Below are 5,973 nucleotides of genomic sequence, written 5' to 3'. Positions count from 1 at the left end.
GTTTTAAAAGTCAAAAAGTCTCTATCGCTCTCTCACATTCTGTGTCTGTTACTCTCATCTCTCTCTCTCTATCTCTCTCTCTCTCCCTCCCTCCCTCCCTCCCGGCCGGGGCAGAAAGGGTTACGCAGAGGCCTGCATTCCAGAAGAAATGGCGGAATCAACAGGCATGAAATTCATTTCTCACATGGCTGCATCTGCGTCTCCGAATCATAACCTGGACTGACAATTCAATCGCGTGCTTTCTCGCCTTCCAGCCTGCCCGTCGCGCTCCCCTCCTGCTGCTCCACCTCCCCCCACCTCCTCCTCCCCGCCCGCCTCCTCCTCGTCTAATTACACAACCTCCCTCCCCTCGGCTCGTTAGCCGCGACCAAAAACAATTAAGAACGCCAACCGAAATTACGGTAATGGTCTTTAGGGAGTTACTGACCTGGTCCCACCACCCCCAACCACTACCACCACTTGTTTGCAAAGAGGGGGTCCCGGATGTGTTTTCTGGGAGTCTGATTGCTGACTAATGCCTATAGTGCAGAATGTTGATTAAACAGGGGGGGTAGTGTGTGTGTGTGTGTGTGTGTGTTTGTTTCTCCTTGCGGTGGGTATTTCACACACACAGACCTCCCCGCACGACACACACAGCTCGATGCGATGCTAGCAGAAAGCCGGATGAGTGGATGACGTTATTACGCTGATTGGCGACCGCTACGGTCCAAAAGGTGGAAGGAGTTAGTGGTGGTCCCTGAGTAGAAAAACAAGACGAGGTGCAGGATGTTTCGCTGGCCCCTTCTGGGGTGGGGGTGGGGGTGGGGGAGATCTGTGAGTCTGCTTTGGGTCTGGGCCCTCTCTCCACCACTGTCCTGGGACAGGGTGTTACACACGGCCCTGACGCAGGTCATATCAGAAGAGCATCAATGAGGCAAGCAGAGAGAGGGGGGGTAGTGTGTATGTGTGATTGTGTGTGTGTGTATGTGTATGAGTGTATACAGTATTTGTACAGTGATGTGTGTGTACAGCACAGGAGTACTGGGGACTCTGGCAATGCGTGTGTGTACAGTACAGGAGTTGTGGAGACTCTGGCAATGTGTGTGTGTGTGTGTGTATGTGTGTACAGTACAGGAGTTGTGGAGACTCTGGCAATGTGTGTGTGTGTGTGTACAGTACAGGAGTTGTGGAGACTCTGGCAGTGTGTTTGTGTGTGTGCTTGTACAGTACAGAAGTTGTGGGGACCCTTGTGTGTGTGTATGTGTGTGTGCGTACAGTACAGGAGTTGCGGGGACTCTAGTGTGTGTGTGTGTGGGTGTGTGTACAGTACAGGAGTTGCAGGGACTCGAGTATGTGTGTGTGAGTACAGTACAGGAGTTGCAGGGACTCGAGTATGTGTGTGTGAGTACAGTACAGGAGTTGTGGGGACTCTAGTGTGTGTGTATGTGGATTTGCGGGGACTGTAGTATGTGTGTGTGTGTGTGAGTACAGTACAGGAGTTGCGGGGACTCTAGTGTGTGTGTGTGTGTGTGTGTGTGTACAGTACAGGAGTTGCAGGGTCTCTAGCATGTGTGTGTGTGTGTGTGTGTGTGTGTGTGTGTGTGAGTACAGTACAGGAGTTGCGGGGACTGCAGTCTGGCAGTGCTGTACTTGCGGCCCCTCGCTCCTGGGATTAATACTAATTGTTTGAGAATGACTCTGAGCTCTGGACCACCCAGAGAGAGGGAGAGTGAAGAGAGGGGAGGAGGGGAGGAGGGGAGGAGGGAGAGAGAGGGGGCCGCAAGAGGCTGAGGGAGAGGGGAGAGCTTGAGCAATAATGGGGGGGCATGGTCTACTCTCCTCTATCTCATCTCTCACATCTCTGCTTCCTTCATTTTCTTCATCTTCTCTTTCCTTCTCTCACTCTTTTCAGCTTGGAAAAGAAAGAGAGAGAACATCCCTGCCTTCAGTTTAAGTCAATATAAAGGACTAAGGATACATGTTGGTGTTCGTTTTTTGATGTTTGGTGGGTTTTGTTCCTGCAGCAGTACCTGATTGGGTGCGTGGGACGTGGGAGGGGGAGGGAGAAGAGGGCAGGTAATTGGCCAAAAACACACTGCACAACATTTACTGATTGGTTCTGATTGGTATGAGGTGAGTCCTGTACCTGCAGGAAGGGTGGGGTGAGTGTGTGTGTGTGTGTGTGTGTATGTGTGTGTGTGTGTGTGGGCGGAGGGGTGGGGTTGGTGGAATGTCCTTAATCTGCCCCTGAGGAACTATCCAGCAGAACGGTTCTTCCCCCTGGAGAAGGACATTGAGGACGTAATGCAGCGTTATGCAGGTGTACTGCAAAACCCAACGCTCCCATTTTGTCGTTCACCCAAAACCCAATGTCCCCATGTTTTCATTCACCCAAACCTCAAACGTCCCCACTTTTCATGCACTCAAAACGTCCCCACATTTTCATACATCCAAAACCCAGCCTGACCGGCGACCAGCAGTGGCTCTGCCCATAAATGACAAAAAAAGTCCCAGAAGCCTCAATGAGTAGGGCTGGCAGGCCCGAGGAACAGCAATCCCACCAAACCCAGCCACTCCCACCAGACCCGCCTCCTCTACTCCAACACCAACCCCAGGCATGTGAAGTCACTGGGGGTGGGTGGGGATGGGGATGGGGTTGGGGTGGGTCAGGCCACAGAACTCCCTTGACGGACCAGCGGTCTGGTCTGACACACTGACTCACTTCCACCGAGCGACTGACTGACGGACCTAACCACACACACACAAACACACACACTTGCACACACACTGCAGGCAGAGCGGCACAAACCACAAAGAAAAATTCATGCCTGCTCCCTGCAGTGGCTAACCCCCCCCCAACGGCCCCCCTCTCCAACGGCCCCCCTCTCCCCTCCCCATCTGTTCTTCGGGCTATGGCTGTTCCAGATTTTCATAACACAACACACTGCCTCCTTCTCTCGCTCTCCCTCTCTTTCCCTCCTTCTCTCTCTCCCTCCCCCAGTGGCAAAGTGGGAGGCTCCCCTCTTGCCCCCCCTCCCTCGCCCCCACCCCCCCACCCCTGGTCCCCTGCCGACAGGCTGCCTTTCCACACCAGCTGCCAAAAATAAGACAGGCTGGCCGGAGGGCCCTGGAGGGGGGGGCGTAGGTGAAGTGGGCCCCCCCCCCCCCCTCCCTGGCTCTGCACTTCCCCGGCTGAATTCAGACACTTGGCTCTGTTTATTTAATATTCAGTCAGCCGAGGGGAGTAGGGTTAGCCACAGCTTATAAAACTCAGTCAGCGTGACCAAGAAATGCCCCCCACCCCCCCCCAAACCCCCTCCACACACACACACACACACACGCATGCACGCCCTGCGCCTTCACGCCTCTGAAGCGCGTAAATACGCAGGACGCAGGGGCCCCTCCCCTGCCAGAGGCCGAGCTGAACGTCAGCAAGAGTGGTGTGTGCTGTGTGTCTCCACGGCAACAGGCGAGGAACGGATTACAAGGCCTGCTCCACTTTGAGAGGCTCGGTGTAAAAGGAGTCTTTAAATAAGTTTGTAATTATTTTTTGCAGTATTTAAGGTACTGCACATAACATTAATAATATATTCACCAAAGACCAAAAGTAGTTTTAATTTGGCTTTTTTGGCTCAGGTGAATGACAATTCACTTCTTAGTAACTTTCTACTTTAAAACAATCATCACTACTAGGCAAAAGCTTGTGTTCCATTGATAAAGTAATATTCTTCAGCACACCTGGGTCAAATACGTAATTGTTTTGGATTCAAATACTTTTCTGTTCTCGATTGATTTTGTCCGGCTGAGATTGAGCCAACCAAGAGGACCAGAAGGTGGGGTTTGCACTTTCTGAGAGTATTTCATAGGTTCCAATGCACCACACAAAAGTATTTGAATCCAAAACAATTATGTATGTTCTTCACTCTTCACATCCTATTCAGTCGCTGGCATCTCAACAAACTGTCCCGGGTTTGACAGCTGTCTCTTTGGCCACAAAAGGAAACAGGGGGGGTACCGAAACCATGGGACTAACCCCCACCCCCACCCCTAAAGTCGTGCACGAGCGAGCGTGCACTCAGGAAACCGCAACGCCTCAAGGGGGGTCATCATCCGATCTGTCAGCGGGGCTGAGAGAGCCGCTCCGCCCAGGCCAGCCGGCTATCCCAGCATGCCTCTCTCCCGCGCGGCTCCGCCGGCCCGGGACTCCATGGCAACGGAGGGCCGGTCAGAGGTCGCGGGAGAAAGGTTGCTTTTATCTGCTAATGAGGCGGCTACCTGCGGGGGCCGGCGGGCTGATGAATGAGCGGAGCTGACAGCGATGCCGTCTCCGGCCGTCTCGCCCGTCACTTCAAACGGGGGCTCGGAGCGCGGGCGGCGGGGGACGGGGGGCGGCCCAAACGGTCTCCGCCGCCCCGGCCCGCCCCATTGGCCGCCCGCTTAATTGCTTTCGCACACGCCCGGGCGAACGCGGGCCGTCGAGGAGGGACGCGACCGTGTCTCCGCCGTGCTCCTCAGAGAAGAGACCCCGCGGGGCGTTCTGTGTGTGCTTCTCACATACATTTCACATGTGTTTACAGATGTGTGTTTACAGGGGCAAATCGAGTTAGTGTGATCGCGGAGCAAGTCACACTACTGTTTTCCTGTTCGAATATTAAATTCAACTTTATTATTATTATTCCGATGGATATTTGTCCGCTATTTCCTCCCAGTTTTCAAGATATCAACACCAAACCAACTGGAAAACTTCCAGCTCGGTCCCAAATGGTGTGCTTGTCTGCAGCTTTTTGACATTCCCAATTAATTTTTCAGATACTCAAAGTTTTCCAAAGGGGGGGAATCCCACAGAGGGTGAATGGCGGAATGTTGACCATTGTGACATTGCCATGGCCTCTCGCAGCTGAACTGCTGCCTTTCCAGCTGATGATGTCACCAGGCTCTCCAGCACTTCCATATACTTCCATGGCCTCAATTGCCTTGCATCATACAAAAAGCCACACATCCAACCACTCTGATTGGATACTATCAATACCTAGCAACTACCTAGTAACACCCTAGCAACAACCTATTATAACATAGCAACCACCTAGCAACCCCATGACACACCCTAGCAACAACCTAGTTAGACCCTAGCAACCACCTAATAAGACCCTAGCAACCACCTGGTACACCTAAGCAACCACCTAGAAAGCCCCTATAAACGATGTAGAAACACCTTAGCAACCAACGAGTACACTCTAGCAACCACTTAGTAGACCCTTGCAACCACCTACAGGCTGCAGGTCCTTCACCAGTATAATTTTTCTCTCTGCAGATATGAAAGCAGCTTGGTTGGAGACCAAATCACGGGTGCAGAAGCACCCATGGAGAAGGATAGCATAACCATATAGGAGCACAGACTTCTACCTGAATTACAGATTATTTGCTCACCGAAACCGGCTTCTCCAGATAAGGTGAAAGGCCACAGGGTTCTATCTGCAGATGGTATAGTGTCAGACAGAAAGTCTCATGATCATAATATTGGCTTTTAACACATTCTAAAAAGTAATTTTAGGTGTTTGATATGTCCTAACTGAAAGATTACACAAAGAAGACCGTTCCCATTTTAATAAGTCACTTTTTAAGGAAATATCGGTAACACTTTATTTGAAAGGTCCTACTTCAGTGCGATGTAGTAACTCCTTTATCAGCACTACATAGCACATTCATAAGTGATACATAAGCATTCATAAGCACTTTTGTCAATAACCACAAATAGGCATATCGTATTGTCAGCAATGATGCAGCAAGTGATATTACCATGACATTCCAAGTGAACTGACACAAGATCCTTATGTCCATTTTTGACAAGCGCTTATGAATGCTTATATAGTGCTTATGAATGAGCTATATACGTAGCTCTTATGTAGGACCCTTCAAATAACGTGTTGCCGAAATATCAAAGGGAACCCTGAACTGAAAATGCTCATCATGGCATGGCTGTAATGAAAACAATGT

The sequence above is a fragment of the Conger conger genome, chromosome 7, assembly GCF_963514075.1.
Source record: "Conger conger chromosome 7, fConCon1.1, whole genome shotgun sequence".
Lineage (NCBI taxonomy): Eukaryota > Metazoa > Chordata > Actinopteri > Anguilliformes > Congridae > Conger > Conger conger.
Note: the sequence above shows the minus strand (reverse complement) of the source record.